Source organism: Trichosurus vulpecula, chromosome 8 (assembly GCF_011100635.1).
Source record: "Trichosurus vulpecula isolate mTriVul1 chromosome 8, mTriVul1.pri, whole genome shotgun sequence".
NCBI lineage: Eukaryota > Metazoa > Chordata > Mammalia > Diprotodontia > Phalangeridae > Trichosurus > Trichosurus vulpecula.
Window position 1 is genome coordinate 71636731 of NC_050580.1, and position 27014 is coordinate 71663744.

Below are 27014 nucleotides of genomic sequence, written 5' to 3' on the forward strand. Positions count from 1 at the left end.
TAAAATAGTATGGATTATGATCAGGTTGACTTTAATCAGGAAACTCAGGTAATTTTTGGATATGTGAGCATATCAACAGATACAGAAAAAGCTTTTGGAAAAAATACAACTTTTTCAATAAAATCTTTAAAAGTATAGGAATAGATTGTCTATTCTTTAATAAGCTAAATAGCTTCTGTCTAAAACCAAGAGCTAACATTATTTTTAATGAAGAAGGGCTAAAGATTTTACTGAAAAGATCAGGGATAAAGCAAGGATGTCTATTGTCACTAGTATTATTTGATAATATTCTAGAAATGTTCTTTATATCCATATGACAAATAAAAAGAAACTGGAGAAATAAGCATAGGTGAAATAGAAACAAAATTTATTACTTTTTGCAGATGATGTGATGTTTTGCTTAGAGATTCAAATAAAATATTTGAAATAATTAACACCTTCTGTTATATCCAAGAAAAGTATCAGATTAGAAACAAAGCAAAAAACTTCAAAAGTTATTACCCTTTCTGTATCATCTTTAGTGCCCTTTCTGTAGCATCTCAATACAACATAGTAGGAAATCACTTTAGTAGAAAAAGGGGAAGCAATTGTCAGAGGAAAGCTAGGGATTTTTACCTTAGCCTGGCGGAGAGTAGAGAAGGAAAAGAATTCCACAGACTTATGGGGCTGTGGGAGAGTAAGTTAAGAACTGCAAAAGGGAAGTCCCTCATGGGAAAAGGAAAGGTTGCCATTAAGCAATTCTTATGTATGTCTGCGGTGAGAGACAGGGATCTCATCATCAATTCTGACCAGATACCAATCTGACTTAAGCATGTTTTGTATGCCTTAAGTTTCTCTTTGGGAAAGGAGTGTGTGGTTTTCTTGGGGCCAGGACAGATCAGAGTGACTGCTATTACACTTTGTTGTATCTTTTATGAATTGATATTACTAGGAGTAAAACACAGTAGAAGGTCCCACCATAAAAAAAAGGAAGGGAGGATTGTGTTGAGGTCTACAGATGCATTAACATAGAAATGGGTTAGAGAAGGTAGTTGACATTTGGTATTTTATAACTTTAGTGAAGAATGTAGAATAAAGAAAGAATATATGAGTATATACAATAAATTCTAGATTAGGTAAACAACTTTGAAAGATTTAAGAACTCTAATGAACCCAATGGCCCAACATCATTACAGAGAAGCGATGAAGCATGCCACCCACTTCTTTTGTTTTTTCAATTCCAAAACATTTTTGTTAGATTATACATACTTTTTGTATATGTACATACAAAAGTACGTCATGCTTTTGAATTCTGTGTACTTGCAATAGCACAGATTATTAAGAGCTGACTACATAAGGTAATACGTTATACATGAATATGCTGTTAGAGTTGGAGTGTTGGGAGATCCACCACAGAGAAGATTTTAAAACTCTAACAAAGGTGGATATCAAAGATGACTTTAATTCTGTGAATTGGATGTGATTATTCAGGAAACAGGGTTCTTCTGGCCACCTTTCCCATATGACATAGCAAAACCAATTAGGTTCTCTAATTGTTTGCAGTCTGCCACCTGGATAACAGGTAGTGTTTCTCCCTCCATTGGGCAGCACTGTTTAAAACTTATATTTTGCTGTCAGGCTTCTTTGCAGTGGATGAGCCAGATTACAAGTGGAGTATAATTGAAAATATTCAGGTGTTCACATAGGCGAATTGGTTCTTATTGGGGAGAGATGCCACCTACCTCTTGACAGAAGTATGAAAGACTCATGGTGAAGACTGGGGTACATATTTTTTGTTCAGGACCAATGAAGAAATTTGTTTTTCATGACTATGGGGTTATACAGTTACAATGTTTTGTTTTTCTTTTCTTTTTCCACTGAGAAGAGGAATAGGAGGGAGAGAAAATAGATTTTGTTAATTGAAAAAATTAAATTAAAAATTTCTTTTAGACCAAAAGGAAATAGAAATGAGGAGTATAAGTAAGTAAATTAACACTTCTTTAAAAAGTGTACTGGAAAGGAAAATTATTAAAATTAAGATGTTGGATTGGGAAAAGCACAGTTCAAAATGGTGGTTGGGAATGAATCAGCAGGTAAACTTTTTAGAAAAGTTTTTTTAAAATAATGTTTTATTTTTCTCCAATTGCGTGTAAAAACAATTTTTAACATTTGCTTTGGAAATTTTGAATTCCAAATTCTCTACCTCCCTCCCTTCCTTCCCCACTCTCTACCTGAGATGGTAATCAATTTGATATAGGTTATACAAACCATATTTCCATATAAGTCATGTTGTGAAAGAAAACACAGACACCTTCCCCCCCAAATGAAAGAAAATGAAAAACAGTATGCTTTGATCTGCATTCAGACTCCACCAGTTTCTCTGGGGGTAGATAACATTTTTCATCATGAGTCCTTTGGAATTGTCTTGGATTATTGTATTGCTGAGAATAGCTAAGTCATTCAGAGTTACAATATTGCTGTTACTGTGTACAATGTTCTCCTGATTCTGCTCACTTTATTTTGCATCAGTTCATGTAAGTCTTTTTGGGTTTTCCTGAAATCATCCTGCTCATCATTTCTTAAAGCACAATAGTATTCCATTACAATTATATACCACAACTTGTTCAGCCATTCCCAAATTGATGGACATTCCCTCAGTTTCCAATTCTTTGCCAACACAAAAAGAACTGCTATAAATATTATTGTACAAATAGGTCCTTCTCCCTTTTTGGAGGATCTCTTTGGGATACAGACCTAGTAGGGGTATTTCTGGGTCAAAGGTTATACACAGTTTTATGGCCTTTTGGGCACAGTTCCAAATGCTCTCCAGAATGGTTGGATTAGTTCACAACTCTAGCAACAATGCACTAGTGTCCCAATTTCCCCACATCACCTCCAACGTTTATCATTTTCATTTTCTGTCATATTAGCCAATTTGATAGGTGTAAAGTGGCACCTCATAGTTGTTTTAATTTGCAGATAAGTAGGCTTTTCTATAAAAGAAGAGAAATAAGCAATTTAAGTAAATTCAAGGAACTTGGGATAAAGCAGGAAAACAGAATGGGAGGGAGAGCCTATGGGAATAAACTAATATCAAATTAGTGCTTACAAAAGTAATTGCAGGGGCAACTTGTTGACTTAAAAGAGGGATGGGGGAAAGTAAATTCAAAAGATATAGTTGAAAGAAAAAACAAATTTGTAATCAGTATTTGCATCAAGGAAGAAATAAAGAAACACAACTCTCTCCTTTCATTGGAGACTTGGAGAACTATGGGTTTCGTTTGTGGCATACAGTTAAGACATAGTTGTTATGTCAATCGATTCTGCTCATCTTTTTTTCTTTGTTAAAAGGGAAGACTTACTCAAAGAGAAGGAAGGGAGGAAAGTTATACCCTGAAAAAAATTGTAATGTAATAAAAGGGCATCAACATGATAAAATAGAAGAAATAACTAGAAATAATTTCCTAATCACCATGAGACCACTGAGAAATGAAGTTTATGTGAAGTTTATGTGTTTGAAAAAGAGAATTAGAGAAAAAAGCATTTGGATTTTCAAAGTTTGATAACTCTACTTTGCATATGCTGTCCTGCCTGGTTTCAACTCCATGGAATCAGATGCCTCTTCCAGGATAAGCCCATGATTTTCTAAACTCTCTGCCATGCAGTTAACTGGAGCCTTGATTGACTTCTTCTCCCCTGTTTGGAGGGTGAGGGGCAGAATGTCAAACTCCTCACAATGCCTTCTTTTATAGAGGGCAGAAAATGGACTCTCAGATCACTCCACTTTGCATAGGCTGTCCTGCCTGGTTTCAAATCCATGGCACAAGATGGGGTTACCTCCTGGTGTTTCATCCTTCTCCCATCCCCTTTCCTGCCTCCTTTTGTGTGCTATTTCTACCTTTGGATTGTAAGTTCCTTAATAGCAGGGGCTGTCTTTCCTTTTTACCAATTAATTAATCCCCAGTGCTTAGCACAGTGTCTGGCACATAGTAGGTCCTTAATAAATGCTCATTGGATTGGATCAGATTGATAGAATGGCACTGACTCTAAGCTATATGAAGTACTGGTTATTGGCAGAGACGGGTTTCTTTCCTTGCTTTTCAACACTTTCTTTGAGGTGGCTAGGTGGTGTAATGCACAAAGGATTGTGTTTGGAGTCAGGAAGACTTGTGTTCAAATCTTGTTTCATCTACTTCCTGGCTGTGTGACTCTCCGTAAAGTCAATTAACTTCTCTTAACCTCAGTATCCTCCTCTGCAAAATGAGACCAATAACTAGCATCAACCTCACCAGGTTTTTTAGGAACAAATGAAATAACACGTGCAAAGTGCTATAATTTCTTTTCTTTTCTACCATAGGATCACCTCTTACTCTTTGAAAACAGTTGAAAACAGATCATCCACAAATCAAAGTATTTTAAGAGGGTTTCGGGGCATATTGAGAACAAAAGAGAGATACAGGGTTTACTAGCAAATGAATCAATAAAATAGTTTTACTGTAACTACTAAAAAGAGACACATGGAGAGATGCTTGTGATATTGGAAGGTAGGAGTGTATACCAGCAATAAGGATACTTTGACTATATCTATGATTGTGACTATGACTAGGAAGTTTACTATAGAGTGTGAGTGAAAAAAGGTAATATCTATTTCTGGTCTCGGGTCTCACTCTTCTCTCTGAGGATGGTAGACCTGTTTTCATAAGAAAGACAGGTCCTTCTGGCAAGGAGCATGGTTTTTGTAAAGTTACTTTGATTTATGGTCTTATCAATGTGGTTACTCCATTCTCTGGTAATACAGATTGGAACCTCTTCTCATCCTGTGCAATTCTCATCCCTGTTTTCCCATGATTCTCTCTCCCATAGAGGATCTACCCTGAGGACTAGAGGTCTTCATTTAGGTCTTTTAATACCTTTGGAGTATCTATGTAGCACTTGGTCTGTCTACTAGTTGTTTCCATGACCAGCACACCTCCTTTTCTGGTCATAATTAATTTTTCTAAAATATTTTGTTACTTCTCTCATGCAAATCCTTGTTTCTTAAGGTAATATGCCTTACCATATGTCTTTCCATTTCCCTTTGAGTTATGTGTACTTCTGATTTTTCAGAGACCATGCTTTCCCAAGATTTTCAACTATATAATTTCACCAGGAGAACATTTATACTCAAACAGGCAGCTAATAGTTGGATATCAGCTTCTTGAATGAGACCTCACTTATCTCCTCCTCCTCCTCCTCCTTCTTCATTTTCTAAAGTATGGGATGGAATTCAGGGTCCCATAAATCTACAGAGTGCTGCTCTAGGCAGGTTTACATAGTCGGGAGTGGTTGGGGAAAGCTTTTCTCATGCCTTCCACATAGGAATAGAGTAATGCTATGGTAACCAGACTGATGTCTAGCATGAAGTCCCTGAGGCTTTGCCTCAGGATTCTGATATAATGACAGTTCCCTCTTCTTCCTATCTATTGTGTCAACACAAGAGGAATAACTTTTCTGGCTGCAGTAGTCATGCCAATGGGGCTGGGGCTAATGTGGCATGGAAGATGGCTGTTGGGAAGAAGTGGCCCTGGTACCCACCTCAGTGCCCTGGGTGGAGGAAGTACCCTCAGTTCCTGAGAGAGATCCATCAGTGTCATGCCTCTCTCCTGGAGTTTCATGCAGCTGGGACAGACTGTCTACTCATTGCCTGGCCTGGGAACTTGTGCCATGAAGAAAGTCCAAGTTTAGTGTTGATGGTGTTGCAGGTTAGCCTTGGGGTATCCTCTCATTACTTGCTCTCTCTCTCTCTCTCTCTCTCTCTCTCTCTCTCTCTCTCCCCCTCTCTCCCTCTCTCCCCCACCCCCACCCCTTTCCTTGCTAAACAGATTTTGCTCAGGTATCAGAATTCCCAGTTATGGCATTGCGGCTGGCCAAGGATGACAGATAGGACAAACTCTCATCTTGGAAAAACTGTATGAGGAGATGGGAGAGGAGGAAGAAGAGGTCCCTTCTTCACTCACAGAGGAATTCAAAGACCGTGTGTTCATAACTGTAGGAGAGGGATTTCAAGCTGTGTTCCCGTAGGTCCTCCATTCATTTCCCTATTTCATTATACAGGGCTACCTCAACTTGACCTCCAAAGTCTTGGAGGTGAGGAAGAGGTTTTCAGGGCCCTGACAGAAACAGAGGTGAGCGATGTCAAGTTGGGGCTTCGATGGGGGATGGCTGAGAGAGGTATTCAGGCTGCAATGCATTCTGTAGCCCATCCATTCTCCAGAGGTAGGGGAGAGGGAGCCGTGAGACGTGGGACGTGAGACCCGAGACCCGAGATTCTGCCGTTAGGACCCAGGCAGAGCCCAGGCGGCGGACTGCACACCATAAAATCTATGAATAATAAAAAGGTATAGAAAGGCCTTCAAGCTCCTGCCGCTTTGTGCTGCCAGCGTTCAGGAGGCAGCCCCAGCCTTGGTGCCGCTGTGTCCTGGAGCCCAGAGTGGCTGGGGCTAGTAAAGAGGCATGCTGGAGCCTAGTGGGAGGGTGGGCAGCGCTGGCTGGCCCAGCCGGGAGCAGGCAGCGCACAGTTTTATGTGCGTCGTTCGGTTTTTTATAGTTTAATAGGGTCCAACTATTATAGCATAACAAAGGCCGTCACAGACCCGATGTGGCTTGTTTCCGCTCTCGGTAGCCGTCCTTTGGTGTGTACTGAAGGAGTGTCTGGGAAATGCACAAAAACAAAGGGACGTTTAATACCAGTTTTCTTTTTATATGTGTGCTCTCAGCTTTCATCATTCAGGGCGCTGACCATTACAAAATCCACCCACAGACACAGTGGCTGGGGCTGGGGGGGAAGCGGGGAGGGCACAGATCGGCTTCAAAGTCTTTTCTTTGCAGGGGCTGCTTAGGGATTTACACTCTTAAATTAACTCCTTCCTCCCCAAAGTCACCCACCGTTTCCATTGGAGAGGGAGGGGGTGTTTGCCCCGAAATGGCATGGGGCTAACAGTCACCAGAGGGGATCATGTTGGATGGGCAGCTCAGCCGGACCCTGGGGAGGACGGGCATCTCCACCGACTCAAGCTAGGATGTCTCTGGGGGTGGGGGTGGGACTGAGAAGCCAGGATCCAGTGTCTCTGGGTGGACCAGGCAGCAACTTACTGGTTTTATTTCCCAATGTCAGAGAACAGCAGGCTGGCCTTCAAAGCAGGAGCCTTGCCTAGGCTATGCCTTGTTCTCTGAGGTCTAAAATTAAAAAAAAAAAACAAATTCAAACAAAGATAAATGACTTCGTTCATTGTCTTATGCTTGGGTAGCATAAAAAGAGTGGGCCTCCTAACTCTCCTCTCTTTCCCCTTCATTCACATCTTCCTCCATTCCTCCATCCTCTTCTACCAGACCCTAAAGGCATTTGGCTAGTTTCTGTGCTTTGTAATGTCTCATATATAGAATAATAATAATTATTATTATTATTATTATGACAAAAACAACAATCTCTTTTACGGTTATAGGCTTTTTAACTTACAAAATGCTTTTCTAACCATTATTTCATCCCATCCTCACAAAAACCTATACCACAGCCAGGCCAAGGATTATTATCTTCACCGCCTTCCCCCTGTGGGGCCCCTCCCCCCCCATATTTTACAGATGAGGAAACTGAAACTCAGATACCTTAATGATGTGGCCAAGACAACAGCAACACCTGGACTCCCTCCAGAATCTTCTTCCTTCTCACCTGCACATTGCCACCCTAACCCCAGCCCCTCCTCAGTACTACCATTTTAGGAAAGACCCCAGCTATGCTTGGGGTCACTCATTCATGCTTGGACTATCTCTGAAATCCTCCTTCATTTCCTTCCTCTTCTGCCTCCTTCCTGTTCCTCTTCCCCCACCCCTCCAACCCCAACCTCTCCTTGACATGTTGTTTCTCCCATTAGAATATCAGCTCTTTGAGGGGAGAGGCTGTCTTCCTTGCCTGGAAGTGTGTGGTACATATTAACTAGTGCTTAACAAATGCTCGTTGACTTGATTTTACTTACTTGTAGTTTTGTCCCCAAGGTTAGTACAGTGTCTGCACACAGTAAGCACTTAATAAATACTTTATCTGTCTATCCATCTAACAACACTGGGGGAAAATTGTTAGTTATTAGTTTATCCTTGTCAAGAAAAGGCTTCTAGTCTCTGCCTGAACAGATAGGAGCCAAGACAGTCAGCATCTGGCTCTGAAGAGATGAATCCAAGAAGCTGGTAGCAAAAAGAAAGAATAGTATACATACAAATGATGAAGTTGGACAGGAGTGGCAGCAACCTTAGTTGAATAGATCTAAAAACTGCCTAAAATTGTTAATTACTCATCAACCTGTGAAAAAATATTTAGGACATCCTCTTGCTGCTAATAATCAGTATGAAAGAAATGGATAGGAAACTAGCCCTGGGGTGTATAGTGCACAGGAGGGGTGTGGGCAGAGAGTGGTCAAGTCACTTTCCCTCTCGGGGCTCCAGTTCCCTAATCTGTAAAGTGAGGGAGCCAGATTAGTTTGTTAAGGTCAATTCAATTTAACAAATAGTTGTTAGGCAACCATGAGGTATGCCACCTGTGCTAGGGGTACAAGGATAAAAACAAGACAATCCCTGCTCTGAAGCAGCTTACATTCTACAGGGTGTTCCTAAAGTCTGCACACATAGGCAAAAATGCATGTTTTTAAGAAATGAAATGATTGAAATTTTCAACAACATTTTATTTAATTGGTATATTAACAAATAACATCTTCGACTTCAAATAGCATCATATGATTTCATATTCATATTCCAAGAGTGAATGTGCTAAAATTGATGGCAATGTAGAGTTATTGCATCAAGTTCATGTGAATCTTGCAAAGCGCATCAACCTTTGCATCACAAATGATGGAAATCATATTGAAGATGTTATTTGTTAATATTTTGATTAAATAAAATGTCAAAAATTTCAATCATTTCATTTCTTGAAAATGGGCATTTTTGCCTATGTGTCCAGACTTTAGGAACACCCTGTATTAGAGTGTCTCTTGAGCTGAGTCTTGAAGGAATATCAGGATTCTGAGAGGCAGACATGAAGGAGCTGGTTGTACATATGGGGGGATTGGTTGTGCTGATGTGTGGAGGGTGGAGATAGAATGCCAAATTTGGGCGACAGTTAAATAGTCCATTTTGGTTGAGAGTGTAAGGGGCAGCAGTGGATAGAGTTTGGGGCAGGAACACTCATCTTCCTGAGTTCCAATGTGGCTTCAGACACTTATTAGCTATGTGACCTTGGCCAAATCACTTCACCTCATCTGTAAAATGAACTGGAGAAGGAAACACAAAACCATCCCAGTGTCTTTGCCAAGAAAACTCAAAATTGGGTTATAAAGAGTCAGCATGACTGAAAAAATGACTGAATGACAACAAACAATAGCAAAAGAGAACATGTAGCATAATTCTGGAAAGGTAAACTGAGCAATGTTTTAAGCATAGGCTGAGGAGTTTGGATTTTACCCATAGTGCCTCTTCTCTGTTAAAGACTTTGGCTGTCTGGTGGGGGAGTGAGAGAGGAATGAAAGTGAAGAGATGAGATGAGACTGGGAAGGAAGCCCCTAGTGGCCCCTGGAACCTTGAACCGAAGAGCTCAATGTCAAAGACAGGAGAGATGGAGGAGGCGAGGAGAAAAGCAGAGTGGAGATTTCTGTCTGGGTCTAGTCCGCTCTTACCTACACCCCTGCTTCATGAGAATGAGCTAATTGTGGTGAGAAGCAGTGAGAAGTCCCTGCCAGTAAAAGAACACTAATAGGAAAATATTGGCTTTCAATTCTCTACAAGACCCAGAGTCCCTGTACAAGGAACAAGACCTTGTGTTGTGAGACATCCCAAGTCTTAAGTCCAGTGTCACTGAGTCTTCATATTGTGATGTGTTCACTGAGACAACTATCTCACCTCCCACTTGCACTTACAAATCAAGTCCCAAGAGTGTGGCTATTATGTCTTTTCAAGGTTTCAGGGTTAGCTCTGAAAAACTAAAGAAGGGAAATGCTTTTCTAATATAGCTCATAAGCACCCAAAGGTGTGCTTCCTGCTGATTATAGGTTGATATTAATTAATTATCCAGTCTTTAATGAATGGTATTTACTAAGACAGTACAAGAACAAATGCACTTCCAAAAGCCTGTGACATACTCTCCCATCAGTAATATAGAATCCAGGGGAAAGTGGGCTCAAGCTTAGAGAGTGCATCTATCAAAGCAGCAACTTACAGCTCCTAGAAGTCCTTCTGATGGAGTTCTCATGATTTTTCCCCTTTGGCATGGTGCAGTTTTTCTGTTGAACTCTCATACCAAGACCACTGTCCCAACTGCCATTCTTATTGGTGAATTGAGTCCCCAGAAGGTGACTACTTGGTCAGACCTGAGCTATAGGAATATAATTTGAGATCTATGTGGAGGACAGATTGAATCAGGAATATAATAGAAGAAGACCTTCATGCCACTAGGGAAGTGATATGGTTCTAATCCAGTCTCTGCTACTAAGTAAACTTTGGACAAATTCCTTTCCAGTTTTTGAGTCTTAGTGTTCCCATCTACAGAATGAAGGGGTTCAACTAGATCCTGCTAATCTCATACATACATGCTCAACATAGGTAATTCAGTGATCTCATGCAGGCATAAACCTAAACAAGTGTAGCACCTGAGGCACCCTCTCTCATGTGTAGACACACAGAAAAGTGGTCCCAGGTTCAAGGCAGTATGTCACAACCCAATGCAAACCTCAGCTCACAAACCCTCCATTTTTGCCAGCCAGCCAGAACATATTAGCTCAAAGCAAAAAAAAAAATTAGTCAAATGGGATATAAAATAATGAAACAAGAAAATATTTCCCTATCCTCACATAGAATACAGATTCCCACAAATTGTCATTAGTGGCGAAAGACACACATGTAGGGAACTCACTTGCTAAGGGAACACACTTTCAGTGCATACATAGATAATATGTGTAGCCAGAAAGCATATGTGAAGAGACACATACTAGAAAACCATGTGGATGGAGCTCACATATTGAGAGCACCTATGGAAGAGATTCATGTGGTCAGACCATACATGTGGCAAGGGGAAAACACACTTTGATTCTGTAGAACAAATTATGTCCTCTATTGATATCTTTATACTGCTCTCTGCAGGGACTCCAGTGCAGGAATTCTTAACTTTTATGTTAGTCTGGTAAAGACTGTGGGCCTCTTTTCAGAATAATATTTTCAGATTATTTAAGAATATATAGATTGTAGAGTAAAAATGAATATTGTTGAAATTATATAAATTTAGTGAAAATAAAGATGTAATATTTTGTCCCATTCGAATTCATAAACTCCTTCCCTTAGTCCTTTTGGGAGTTCATTAACATCAAGTTTACTGGTTATTCTTTCTTTCTGCTACCAGCTTCTTGGATTCATCTCTTTAGAGCCAGCTGCTGACTGTCTTGGCTCCTTTCTGTTCGGGCACAGAGACTAAAAGCCTTTTCTTGACAAGGACAAGCTAATAACTCTTGTATTTCATAGCTGCTTAGACTATGAGCCACCATATCACATCTTCACACATGCACACATATCTCTATAGTTATATGCAAATCTGTATATATATGCATATACATCTGTATATGCATATATATCTATATAGATATATGCAGATCTATAGGTATGTGAATATATGTGCATATTTACATGTATTTTTGACTCTCTGATGTTAGCTTAAAGCCCATTGTTCCAGACAAATAGCTGACTTAGAGTTAGAAGTTCTCTGTAAATCCAATAACCTCTTTATTGAGATCCTGTGTTATCCCAAACAACCCATTTCAGAGGATTTGCCAAGGAAACTGCCCAGCAACTGTCTAGAAGGTGGGAATAGGAAGTCCACTTTCCTTACTAGATCCTCCCTAGTTTGACATACAAATCCAGTTGAGCAAGAACAGAAGTTGAGCGTCTTCACAAAAGTGAAGTTAAGTCATCAGCCTCTACCTTCTACCCTGTGGGTAGGCCTACATTCCTGCCTTTCTGACACACATCTTCCAGTAAAATAAAATAATATAAACATTTGAAAAACTCTGTCTTTTTTTGTTATTTTCTGGCTAGTGTGAATTCTTACTTTCTTGAGAAACAAGAAACAATTAAAAAGGTAAAGTTGCTTCTTGAAGTTCTCCCACAAGACAAATATATAAAAAAATTTACATTAAATGTATCATATACCCTTTGACCAGAATGCCACAACTGGACACATAGGCATATAACCCAGAGATATCAAAGACAAAGGAAAGGTCCTATACATGCAAAAGATATTTATAGCAGCACTTATATGGTTGCAGAAATTGTGATCTATAAATGCAATGTAATGTTCGTTTCTGGACCTTGCCACTATTCCTCAGCTGCCTTCTCCCTCTGCCTCTGCAGCACTGTTGGCCCATTAGTGAGTTCTTCCTGGTGCTTCTATTTTGGGGAAGAGCCCAGACTAGCCACCCATCATTCTTCAGCTGTCACCACCATGCCTTTGACTTGTTCCCACTTCCTTGCTTTTTCAAAGATCCCTTTTATGTGCTGTCTTCGCTCACTAGAATATAAGTTCCTGGAAGCCAGGGACTGACTTTCTTTTTGCTTGTATTTATATCAGTAGCACTTATCACAGGGCTTGTTGTGCCATAAGAATACACCAGCATAAAGAATTAAGAGAAACTTTGAAAAAGTAGTCTGAACTGATGTAGAATGAAGAACATAGAAATAGGACAACTTACATAATGAGACCAAGAAAAACGTAAAGAAAAACAACATTGAAAAACTTGAGAACTATGGTCAATGAACAAAACCATCATGACTTCAGATGACTGATGGTGAAGCGTAGCTCTACCTCATTATTGAAAGGCGGTAGGTTATAGACGCACAACAAAGTTGTCAGGCTTTCCCTGTTTGTTTTATTCTGCCTAACTACCCCTATTTGCTTATAAGGGAGGGTTCTTGGTGGAGATAATTATTCAGTCATTGAGAAATTATATAAAAAAAGAAAAGAGCATCCATAAAACACCAAAACCTAACTGCATCACTATTCCAATCTACTGTAAAGTGGAATGAAATTTAACAGCAGAAAGAATTACCAAAATAACATTGTTAGGGATAATCACAATGCAGTTTGTTTTTCTTGCTATCAATCCATACTTACTAAGGTAAGACTAGCTCTAAGCTGCTCTTCCCTATGGAGAGTACTTTCTCACACCATAATTTCTCTGGAAAAATCCATTTAAAAAATGGCCCAAACTTGTGGGTGAAAAGTTTAAATGTCTTTTAGATAAAAGATACCTTGTCTTGGAGTTATGCTGGTCAACTTCCTCTTCAGTTGTAGTTAGTTCAGTGAATGAACTCAGTGGAAAGCACCACATGCAATAAAAGTTATCTCCTTCAGAGGAAAAGGAATTATGCATAGTCTTCATTGAACACAGTCAGTATAATACAGTATGCCCTCTATACATCCTGATGGAATATTTCTTAATGGGCTCCCCATGCTTTGCAGCATGTCTGTGCTTTGATTTATGGAGCCAAGGTAAATGGTACACATTGCCAATAAAAATTCTTTGCAAATTCAGTTTTTAAAATATTTTTTCTTTATCACTTTAGACTGAATATGAAAAGAAATGTTAGAGGATTTAAAAATGTTAAACACATGATCCAGGTATAAAAGTATTTTTGCATGTGATTCATGGGGCATTTCAGGAATCAAAAGAAGGTGTTTATTCAAGAAAGTTTCAATTGGAGGGCTTGAATTGAGAGTGGATCCTGAACCCAGTGAGAAAAGCATTTCCCATATTGTTGCAGAGCTCCTGTCCAAGGGACACTCACCCAAGTTTTAATGAGAGAGGAGTTCCCTACAATGTTTCATACACATTAATTATAAAAAACTGACTCCTTTAAAATGTACTAAGAACTAGCTATAAAAAAGAATTCAGAGAAAAGGAAAATGAAGAAACCTTTCATGAAGGTAATAATGCACTGACACCATGAAGTTTGTCTGCATTGTAAATTTAGATTCCCACTCCCAACAGTCTTTGGGTAGCCCATTATTCACCATATGGGTTTCTGAATGATAGTATTATCTTGACTTTTCCAGGCCCTGAAACACTGCAGTCTTCTCCATGAGATCCATCATTACTCATAATAGATTGGCTTAACTACATACACAATAGAAAATGAATGAATGGAAAATGCCTATTGTCCAGAATGTTATTCCCATTTGAATGAACAGTCTATAGAACTGATTCATCTGTTCTTGACAGATGTTGAAAATGTATTAATGAGTTAGATCTAGAACTGAATAAAATGAAGAAAGCAAGCTAGAATACATTTGGGAAATTTCTCATGCTATTAATAATCCTGGGGTACTCCATGAAATATATATATATATATATATGTACACATATATATATACACACACATATATATACACACACATATATATATACACACACATATATACACACATATATGTATGTATTTAACACAAGCATTCTTCCAATGATATTATACATCTATGGCTTATGAATCTTTGAAGAACAAAATAAATGTGAGCCACCCAAACCCAATAGTGAGATGGATGGAAGATACAAAGAGACTGTAGCTTATGGGCAACAAAAAATTGCATGAGTAGAGGATATCCCATTTGTGTGTACACAATGAAACATTAATCTCATGCCAGGTAGCTAGCTGATGCAATGGATAGAGCAGTGGGCCTGAATCAGCTAGACTTGAGTTCAAATCCAGCCTCAAAATCTTATTAGCTGTGTGACCCTGGGTAAGTTACTTAATCCAGTTTGCCACAGTTTCCTCATCTCTAAAATGATCTAGAAAAGGAAATGGCAAATCTCTCCTGTATCTTTGCCAAGAAAATTCCAAATGGGGTCATGAAGAGCTGGACGTGACTGAAAAATGACCGAACAACTACAGAAATTCTCATGGCGAGTTCAGCTCTTTGAGAAGGTAGGAACTTCCTTTGTGGAGGTCGAGGGATTGCTATCCTTGCCTCTTTGAGACTACATTAAATTCAATTGATTCAGAACCAGGTCATAATCCTGGAGTACTCCTTTGGACATGGCTTTTAAAAGGGAAAACAGAAATATATGGTGAGAGCTAGAATTGGAGACAGAGAGATATTGAGAGGAGAGAGGTTCTGCATGGACTTCGTTCCTTAGAGGGGAAGTCCATACAGATGGTAGTGATAGAAGAAGTGTTAGAACTCCAGTTAGTTTTACGTTGCTGTACTACAAGACAACAGATAAGGGAAGAGGACCAACAAGGTTCTTCGACCAAGTCTCCTAGATGCAGTGAAGGAATTTTTGAATCATGCAACAACTGCAGCCAGAGAACAAGGGAGATAGACACAATGTGGGGAAGCAAACCTGGACCTTGTCCTTAGTTAGCACTATGAGTTATATGCACTGTACAGGTCTGGCAAAAGAGGTTGACTCAAGTGCTTTCTCTTAGCCAGGTGCCTCCAATTCAGTGTAGTCCTGAGCTGAAAGGACTATATAGTTCCTTGGGGGCCTATCAGATATTCATCAGAGAAGGAATAAAAGTTATCATTACTATTTATGGGCTTGAGTGTGAAACTTTGCCGTTTTGGCAGGTTAAATGAAACCTCTCCTACGTTTGCTGTATCACTAGCCTGAATATTTAAGTTGGAGCTCAGAGTTCCTTTCTTTTTTGTTGTGTAGTCTTAGACATGAAAAAAAATTATTTCTTTTTCTGGAGGAAACCATGTTAAGGGCAAAATGATGCAAATTTGATGTTTCTGGGGCAGGGAGACTCAGGATGGAGGAATATGCTATGAAAAAAAGAGTATCATTTTTGGGGAAACTCCCAAGAGTAAACCTATTCCTTATAAGCCCAGAGTTTTGGTGGTAGGCCACAGGTTACATGAAGAAAAAACACTGTGTAAGATACTATCAAAGAAATGTATTACTGGAAATGGAGGAATGATAACAGATTTGGAACCCAAGTGTTAGAGTGGTACCCAGGTAATATTAGGAAACCTAGAGGAAGACTCCTAACCCTTTGGGTAGACTTTCTATGGAGAAAGAAATGGACAAGAATCGCATGGAAGAGAGAAGATAAGGATAGGTTAGACAGTTGGTGAGATCAACAACATTGAAGAGATAAGAGATATTTTGAAGTACTGGGATACTGAAGGAGGTAAAGGAATACCTAGAAGGAATCTTAATGGAATCTCATTTTTATTGTTTGGTTTTCGAATGGTCCTAAAGACAGAAGCACATTCACATTGGGTCACAAATAGCATTAGTGACATCCAGTCAAACCCTCCCAAAGGATCCTAGGTGGTGATATCTGAAATATCTGACTTTTTATTCAATAGGGATGAAAGATGTTGAATAGATGCAAGCAGAGATATTTCCCTGATAGATACAAACTAGATGATTTCTCAGGTTTTCTTTTAGTCTTTTTGATTTTAGCTAAAAGTTCTGGTAATTAAAGTAATCTTTATCATTCAATAAAATTATGGTGCCAATCAAGGTAATTTGGAGAGGGTTAAGGGATAAATTTCCTGGGAAAATTCTAGAATGGATCATTAAAAAGATGGTTAGTGAACATTTAGAATAGGAAATGGTAATTACAGAGAGATAAGATTGCTTCATCTACAACAGGGAATGCCAGACAAATCTTACTTTCTTCTACTCAAGGCTAAACTAGAAAGAGAGTCTTGCCTCTTCCACATATCAATTCCCCAGGTAACTCTCTAAGTAAACTTGTTGTAGATCAGATTCTAGTCTGCACTGGGAGAAGGAGATTTCCTCACTGAGAGTTTTTGTTACGCCAGTGAAATTACAGATGTGGCCTTCCTCCCCTCTCCCTTTCCCCCCCAAATAAAGGAAACATAGGGAGGCAGTCCTGCCTCTGAAACCTTCTGGCTTGAGAATTGTGAGACTGTGGGAAAATTACTTAACCTCTCACTTCCCCAGGCAATTCTTTAAGAAGTATTAAGTAGTAGAAAAGGTCCTGAGGGACATGGATAAGTTGAGATTTCTTTCATCCAGAATACCCTATGTCAATAAAATCACAAGTTTGGTTCTTTCCAAAATAGTATCAACAGACATTTTATAGCACTTTATGGTTTACATACATTAGACAAGTCAACAAGTATTTATTAAGGTCCAACTATGTGCCAAGGGGCAGCTAGGTGGAATAGTGGATAGAGTGCCTGGCTTGGAGTCAGGAGGACCTGAGGACCTCAGATACTTAGTACCTGTGTGACCCTGGGCAAACCTCTTAACTCTGTTTGCCTCAGTTTCCTCATCTGTAAAATGACCTGGAGAAAGAAATGGCAAACCACTCCAGCATCTTTGATAAGAAAACCCCAAATGGGATCATGGAGAGTTGGGCAAGGCTGAAAATGACAGAACAGCAACAACAAATATGCCAAGAGCTGTGCTACATGCTGAGGATACTAAAAAAAATAGGAGCAAAACCAGTCCTTTTTCTCATGGAACTCACAGTCTGCTAGGGGAGACAACATGTAACCAACTATATGTAAACAGGATGTATACAGGATGGATTGGAGATACCACCTAAGGGAAGTCACTAGCATTAAGGGGTATCAGAAAAGCTTTCTTGTGGAAGGTGAGATTTTAGTTGAGATTTGAAGGAAGCCAGGAGGGGGAGATGAAGTGAGTAGGGAGAACATTCCAGGCATGGAGTATAAGCCTGTGCAAATACACCTATTATGGAGATGGAGCATCTTGTGTGAAGAACATCAAGGAAGCCAGTGTGCCCATATCACAGGTTATGTAGAGGGAGTAAAGGTAAGAAAACTGGAAATGTTGTGAAGGGCTTTAAAAGCCACAGAAAAGGTTTTATATTTGATCGTGGAGGTAGAAGGGAGCGCTGGAGTTTATTGAATTACATAATTCTCTAAGGTTTGTAAAGTATTCTTCTCTCCCCTAAAAAAATAAAGTACATAGTACAAATGCTTTTATGCCCATTTTTACAGATGAGAAAACTGAGTACAGGAGAGGTTAAATGACTTGCCTGAGGTCATACAGCTAATAAGTATCAAATTTGGAACTGAACCCAAATCTTTAACTTGCTTGCACTTGTCTTGCTGTATCAGATTCCCTACCTGAGCTATGTATACAAGGTCCTGAAAATCCTAGAAGTCTTTCTATGAGTGTCTGTTCTCAAAGTGGCAATAAATTCTAAATGGTAGATGGCCCCTGCCATCTACACTAAGAGGATGTTATTACTTTGTTCTTGTGGAAAGCCACAAGATGCCATAGGTCAAGATGAAAAGGGAAGATTTCCCTTCTCCATTTCTTCACCTTAAACAAATGAAAAACCAACTTTTTAGTTATGTATTATAAGGAAATAATTGGATTTTATTGTTGGAAATTGTCCTGTTTAGATATGCTTAAAAATGTCTTTTGGAAATGTCGATACATCTAGATTTCAAGTGAGGGGGCTATAACCATTCTTGGCATTTGTATGACTGGACTTGGATGACTCTGGAGCAGCAAGTGAGGCTGGTGACTTTGGGCAACTCTGCCTCATTTAAATACAATTCACTAGGAAGTGATGGCATCAACCTGTGATGTGATTGGTCCTCTTTGAAAAAACAAGGACAAACAACAAAGATTGCAAAATCCTTTGTGTATATTCTCTCACTTGATACTCAGAACAATGTTGTGAAATGGACATTATTAAAATCATTTTATAAATGAGAATAAGGAAGCTAAATGAGTAGAAGAAACAGGATTAGAACTCTAGGCCTTAATGACTACAAATGGGGCACACTATCCGCTGTACAAACTGCCTCTCTACTCCCTCCCTTGCTGATTGAAGCCCATCTATGTTACCTGATCTTCTCCAACTCATAAAGCATCAATCCTGAGCTAGAAATGTCCTCAGAAAACATCTAGTTCAATTTGATTGCTTTACAGATGAGGAAAATGAGACCCAGGGAAGTTAAATGCTTTTCCAAAGGAGAAATGCGTAGGAAACCTCTGAGATGGGATTTTAACCCAGGTCTTCTGGTTCCAGGGACGGTGCTCTTTCCAAGGAAGATCTAACCAAAGTTTGACATCTTCCCTGCATCTTTTAGGAAAGAAGAACCCTGTCTCTTTTATAAACAAAGGAAGGAAGGGAGGAAGGAAAGATAGACTTAAGGAAAAAGGGAGGAAAGAAAAATGAAAGGAAGGAAAGGTTGAAGGAAGGAAGGAAGAAAAATTGGAAGGAAGGTAGGGAGGAAGGAAACATAGATTTAAGGAAAAAGGAAGGGAAGATAGTTGAAAGGAAGAAAAGATGGAGGGAAGGAAGGAAGAAAAGTTGGAAGGAAGGCAGGGAGGAAGAAAAGTAAAAAGGAAGGCAGGAAGGAAGGAGCAGAGGAAAGGAGGAAAGAAGAGAGGCAGGGAAAGAGGGAAAGAAGGAAGAGAGGGATAGATGAAGGAGGAAATAAGCATTTATTGTATATTGTGTGCCAGGCACAATGTAAAGGCATTTAAAAATGTTATCTCATATTATCCTCTCAACAACCCTGAGAGGTAGGTGCTATCATATTCCTATTTTACAGTTAAGGAACCTGAAGTAGACAGAGGTTAAGTGACTCGTCCAGGGTCACACAGCTAGTACATCTCTGAGGCTGGATTTGAACTCAAGTTTTCACTCCATGTCCAGTATTCTATTTGCTGCACCACCTGGTCGCTTCTAACATTCTTTTAATATTTTATGGACACTGTTACAACACACAGGCTGTCTATTATTCTATGTTTCACCTGTGTGATCAGTTCTCCTTTTTTCCCTGTCATATGTATCTTGGGTAATGTCTTTTATGCCACTTTTTGTACAAAAGTTAGTAATATGCTATAGTCTATTAATGCCTGCTAGTGATCTCTTAACTATGTCTTGTTAGGAGGGAAAAAAGTGAAGACTCTCTAAGAAGATAGCTAGGAAAGAAAGGGTAAAGGTGTAAATAAATAATCTGCAGAATTTTAGATAAATTAGCTTTTACATCTGTGGTTAACTTCAAAGAATAGCTGGGAGGAAAATATTAGTTCTAATGACAGGTTAACTCAAGTGAGATCTCAGACTGGAAAAAAGATTATCATGTGGTTTTACTGAGACCCAGGGGGAATTCCTAATGCTTCCTTCATTTTGTTGTTGTTGTTGTGTTTGTCTGAAAGGGGAAGGATGCAGTGCCGGTCAAAGTGCCTTAAGGCATTCTCTGTGATTATCAGAGAGAAGTCATTTCCTCTGTAGAATGAGGAGTTAGTTAGTTAGAAAGAGCTGAGACCTGGCTGGCACCGTGAGGAAGTTTGTGCAGTGACATGACTCGCCATTAAAACTATACAGGTCCAGTGGTCCTTTAAAAGGCTAGTATTGTTGGACTTTTTCATTCCCAGAACATCAAGGACAAGAAAAAACCCCCATAGGTGTTATTTGGCAGTAGTTGAAGATAGCGGAAGAGTTTACTTAATTTGTACTTTGGTGAAACAGCATTGGATTGTTAGTAGTGTAACTGAGGTTGGCTGAGTCGTGCACTTGCTGATAGCCTTGGGAAATTGACTTCCCCTCTCTGGATCTAAAAAAAAAGAAAGGTATTGATTTAGGCAAATATCTAAAGACCCTTCAAGCACCATAATTTTGTAATTTCTTTTATTCCTTCCTAGCATTTCTTAAATTTTAAAATGGTCTAATAGTGGAATTTCAGACCTTACATATCTGCGTTTTTGCTTGGATCTTTAGGTTTATCGAACACTACAGTACCATGGTAATTTATTACTACTGTGTATTGTGTTTCGAATCTATTCCACTGATCTACCACTATTTCTTAGCCAGTATCAGATTGTTTTGATTATTGTAATTTCGTAACATCATTTGTAATCAGGTACTGCTAGGCTGCCTTCCTTCACATTTTTTAATGATTCCTTTGATATTCTTGACTTTTTGTTTTTCCAGATGATTTTTAAAAAAAATATTTTTTCTAGCTTTGGAGGGTATTTTGATGGGTATGGCACTGAATAAGTAAATTAACTTCAGCAAAATTGTGATTTTTCTTGTATTGGCTTAGCATACTAACAAGCAAGTAATATCTCTCCAGTTGCTTAGATTTTTAATTATTTGTGCGGAGTGTTTCATAATTGTGTTCATGTAGTTTTTTGATTTGTCTTGTCAGACTCTGTAGACTCCTAAATATTTTATATTGTTTACAGTTATTTTAAATGGAATTTCTCTTTCTATCTCTTCCTGCTGGGTTTTTTTTTTGGGCAGTATATAGAAATGCTGACAATATCTGTGGGTTTATTTTATGTCCTACAACTTTTCTAAAGTAGTTAATTGTTTCAAATAGTTTTTTAGTTGATTCTCTAGGGTTCTCTAAGTCATATCATCTGCAAATAGTGATAGTTTCGTTTTCTCACTGTATATTTTTATTCCTTTATTTTTTTTCTTGTCTTATTGCTCTAACTAGCATTTCTACCACAATACTGAATAATATTGGTGATAATGGACATCCTTGCTTCACCCCTCAACTCACTGAGAAGGCTTCAGATTTATGCCTGTTATAGATAATGCTTGCTCTTGGTTTTAGATAGATATTACTTTTTATTTTAGGGTAGCTAAGTGGCATAGAAGATAGAGTTCCTCAGATACTTACTAGCTGTGTGACCCTGTGCAACTCACTTAACCTTTCTTGCCTCAGTTTCCTCACCTGTAAAATGAGCTGGAGAAAGGAATGGCAAACTACTCCAGTATCCTTGCCAAGAAAACCCCAAATGGGGTCATGAAGAGTCAGACACGACAGCACTCTTCATTTTAAGAAAGCCTCTACTGACTCCTATTCTTTCTAGTGTTTTTAACAGGAATGGGTATTGTATTTTGTCAAAAGCTTTTTTTTGCATCTATTGATATAATCATGATTTTTGTTGTATTTGTTATTCATATGGCCAATTATGATTATAGTTTTCCTAATATTGAACCAGCCCTGCATTTCTCATATAAATCCCATCTAGTCAGAGTGTACGATTTTTGTGATATTTTGCTGTAATCTCCTTGCTAGTGTTTTATTTAAAAATTTTTGCATTGATATTCACTAAGGAAATCGGCCTGTAGCTTTCTTTCTCTGCTTTTGTTCTCCTCGGTTTAGGTATTAAAACCATATTTGTGTCATAAAAGGAATTTGGTAGGACTCCTTTTTTATGTTTTTTTTCAAATAATTTACATAGTAATGGAATCAATTGTTCCTTAAATGTTTGGGAGAATTCACTTGTAAATCCATCTGATCCTGGGGATTTTTTTTCTTAGGGAGCTCATTGGTGGCTTGTTCAAATTTATGTTTCTAAGATAGGGTTATTTAAGTATTCTATTTTCTCTTCTGTTAATCCAGGCAGTTTACGTATTTGTAAATATTCATCTACTTCACTTTGTCAGTTTTCCTGGCATATAATTGGGCAAAATAACTCCCAAAAATTGCTATAATTTAATTTTCATTGGTCATGCATTCACCCTTTTCATTTTTGATGCTAGTAGTTTAGTTTTCTTGTTTATTTTTAAAAATCAAATTAACTAATAGTTTATCTATTTTACTGGATTTTTCATAAAATTGCTTTTTGGCTTTATTTATTACTTTAATTTTTCTTTTACTTTCAATTTTATTATTCTCTCTCTTTTATTATTCAGGATTTTTATTTTGGTATTTAGTGGGTAATTTTTAATATGTTCTTTTTTTTGAATTTTTAAAGTTCCATGCACAATTCATTGATCTGCTCTTTCCCTCTTTTATTAGTATACACGTTTAGAGATATAAATTTTTCCCTAAGTACTGCTTTGGCTACATCTCACAAATTTTGGTGTCTTGTTTTATTGTTATAATTCTCTTTAATAAGATTATTGATTATTCCTATGATTTGTTTTTTTACCTACTCATTTTTTAGGATTAGATTATTTAGTTTCCAATTAATTTTAAATCTATGCTTTTATGGTTCTTTATTGAATTTATTTTTTATTGTGGTATTGTCTAAAAAGAGTGCATTAAATATTTCTGCTTTTCTGCATTTGTTTGTGAGATTTTTATGCACTAATACATGGTCAATTTTTGTGAAAAAAATGTATACTCCTTTCTATTACCATTCATTTCTCCCAGAGATCCATCAGAGTTAACTTTTCTAAGATTCTAGTTATCTCCCTTCTTATTTATTTTATGCTTAGATTTATCTAGCTCTGAGAGGGGAAAGTTGAGTTCTTCCACTATTAAGCTTCCTGTCTACTGCCTCTTGTAGTTTATGAAAGATACTTTTCAACAGTTTGGTATTTACTACCACAACCACAACACATAGTTGGCTGCTTTACTTTGATGCATAGTTATGCCCATTTCTATAAAGGACTTTTCTCAAAACAACTGTGGGAGGTAGATTGTATAGGTATTTTTATCCTTATTTCATAGATGAAAAAACTGAAGCTCATAAAATATAGAGTGGCTTGTCTAGTCTTTGTAACTCATTATTTCCATGATGTCCCATGATTTTTCTTTACATGTCATGCTGATTGCCTTAAGGCTCCGTCTGATAGGAAAAAAATATTCCTGATACTGTGGCAGCAGCATAGTACAATGGAGAGAGTTTTGGATTTGGAATCAGAGGACCTGAGGTTTGAATCCTGGCTCCACTGCTCACTACTATATACCTTGTAAAACTTAATCTCCTTGTAAAATGAGATGTTTAGATTAGATGGTCTTGAAGCTGTGAATCCTATTCCCTAATCTTTTGAGATTCTTATTATTTTCCAATTTGATTTTTTTTTACTTTGAAACTTTTCTTTACACATCCAGAGACCTTCCCGAATGTTAGAAAACTAAGATCAAAAATCCCTGCTCTGGAAAGGTAACACATGCAGAGAAAGACCTTAGATCACATTCTCTCAGCCAGGACATAGCTGTTTATCCCTCTCTGTTTGTGGGGAAAATTATTTGTCTTCCTGTTCTCCTCCCTCTTTTCCCAATGCTTTGTGTTTTTCTTTTCATGGTTTCCCTATTTAAACAGTCAGTTATTGCTTTTGTTTTGGTAAAATAAAAGCATATGTGCTCTCAGGACTGGTCTGCATAGGCCAGACTTCAGGACCACAAAGTCTTTGCTGTCTCTCTATCCCTCTTCCTCCCTCCCCTTTCCCCATTCTCTATAGAAAGTGGTAAGGATAAGGCTGGGTGGGCATCTGACTCAATGAGAGTTGACAGTTGGGAAGCTTTGAAGGAAGACTTCCATAAAGAACAAATATGGAAGAATTTAAAAATAGAAGTTACAAAAACTCATAGGGCACTTTGAAAAGAGACCAAGAATACCATCTTATGAAGCTCACAAAAAAGTACAAAAGTCTCAAGACCCAGTTTTTTGAGAAATCCTGGACCCCGGGTCATAAATTTGGGATCCAGAAATGCCATATATTTATTGACTTGCAATTTCCCACATCTAGCCTCAAAGGGGCTGCTCTGCCCCAATGAAGGTGACATTATCCCCACCCAACCATCTTGCGGAACCACATAGAATCTACTTTGGTTTGATTGAGAGCAATAGCTCTGTGACCTACGACAAATCTCAAAGTCATCCTGCCTCTCGGTTCTTCATTTATTACGTGAACTCTGAAGTCCTTCCCAACTCTGACATACCAGGCATCTATAAGTCTGTGATTCTAAATCAAGGGTAATAAACAAATACCAGGCAGATAAAGTGATGAAGCAGAGAGTGAAAGGAAAAAAAAAACTGAGTCTAAAGTAGGAATTCTTAACCTTTTTTTTGCGGGGGGGAGGTGTCAGGAAACTTTTGGCAGTCTGGTGAAGCCTATAGACCCCTTCTCAGAAGAATGTTTTAAATGCATAAAATAAAATACTCAGGACTGAAAAGGAAACTAGCATTACTGATATATACTAATCAAAATATCTTGAAGGATACAGATTCACAGACCCCCTTGACATCTATCTCATGACTCCTTGGGGATCTACGGACCCCAGGTCAAAGTGTATAACTAGATAGCTGGGAGCCAAAGTCAGGGGTAAGGAAGACTGCTAGGAGTATATTCCTTTCCAAATTTTCTTGTATTTAGCCACACTGCATTTATTTACTTTATAGTTATGTTGAATACATATATGCATGTGCATATATCCTCAAACTTAATAATATGATATATGTATAATGCACATGTACATATATATACATGCATATACATGTATGTGTATAAATGGTGTGTATATATTCATAGATAGTACATTATATATGATATGATGTATACATTATATATAATATCATGTATACATTATAGATAATATCATGTATGCATATATGTATATATATAATATATGTAGTATATATGTATATATGTATGTCAGTATATGCATATATAAACACATGTAATTTGTATGTGGGGTGCGACGCAGCTAGGTATAGACCTTGAGTCAGGAAGACCTGATCTCAAATCTACCTTCAGACATACTTACTTGTTACTTGTGTGACCCTGGGTGAGTCACTCAATATCTGCCTCAGTTTACTCATCTGTAAAATGGGAAATATAATAGTACCTACCTCCCAGGGTTGTTGTGATGATAAAATAGATCATATTTGTAAATTTCCTTGAAAACCTTAAAGCACGATATAAATGCTTATTTATCAAAGCTTCTTCTTCTTCTTCTTCTCCTTCTTCTTCTTCTCCTTCTTCTTCTCCTTCTTCTTCTTCTCCTTCTTCTTCTTCTCCTTCTTCTTCTCCTTCGTCTTCTTCTCCTTCTTCTTCTTCTCCTTCTCCTTCTCCTTCTCCTTCTCCTCCTTCTTCTCCTTCTCCTCCTCCTCCTCCTCCTCCTCCTCCTCCTCCTTCTTCTTCTTCTTCTTCTTCTTCTTCTTCTTCTTCTTCTTCTTCTTCTTCTTCTTCTTCTTCTTCTTCTTCTTCTTCTTCTTCTTTTTCTTCCTCTTCTCCTCCTCCTCCTCCTCCTCCATCTTCCCCCCCACATTAGGATATAAGCCCATGATAAGTGGGGGTTGTTTCATCCTCTTTGTACCGTACTTGTATGCCTAGGATCTAGCAAATACCTGGCACACAGTAGGGGCTTAATAAATATTTGGTTCATTGAGTGGCCAAGAAGACTGTGTAAGCTTTGAGAAGTGTCTGCAAGGAACCCCCTGGGGACCTTCTTCCTGTGGAAAATTGAGTCTGGGACCCATCTTTCCCAGCTATGTGGATTGCTGCAGCAGAGGACATGCAGGAGGGAAAGCATCACATTGCTGCTCAAAACAGGAAGTGCCCTCTGTGACCGGATGGTCAGTTTTTGTTTTGGAAGGTCCTGGGGCATGTGGACCCACTGAGTGAAATTCCGCTGGGGGGAAAGGGAGGATCTGCTTTTCTTTGGACAGGGTGTGGTGTTTACTTTCAGAGTTTTTCAAATCTTCCCTGCCTTTGGGGAATGGGAAAAAATGAATCATGTCTGTTTGAAATTGGAACCCTCATCCTGATTTTTGGTGAGGCAGGAAGGCAGCTTTTAGAATTAGGCCATTCTTTATTCGGGGCAGTGTTAAGGGACAAAGACCATTCATGCAGGTTCTGATAACAGGTCTCAACTCAAGAGGTTTGGGGAGGTGGTGGAGGCAGGGGAGACTGATGGAATGACTATCCAAGTATTCCAAGATTGTTCCATCACACAGGATGGCCTACCATGCCTGCCTCAAGCTGAGGTTATTGATCACTGCTCTTTGGAGGTGAACAATGCAATCCCTTCTTTCCTGGTCTGGAAGATTGAGCTGCCAGTCAGCAGAGAGAGAGACCAGGCCAGGTATGTGTTTTCAGATGGCTGCCAACAGGTCTAATCAGTACAAAAGTACACAGAAATATATGTCGATAGCCTGGGATCAGCTACCAGTAATTACTCTCTTTAGGGGGTGGTTTCAATGATGTCAACAGCAGAACTTCACGGGTGTTGGTGATTGTCAAAACCTCACCTTGTTGGAGGGTGAGCAGGTACCATAACATCATTAGAGACATTTTGTGGATGGCATGTT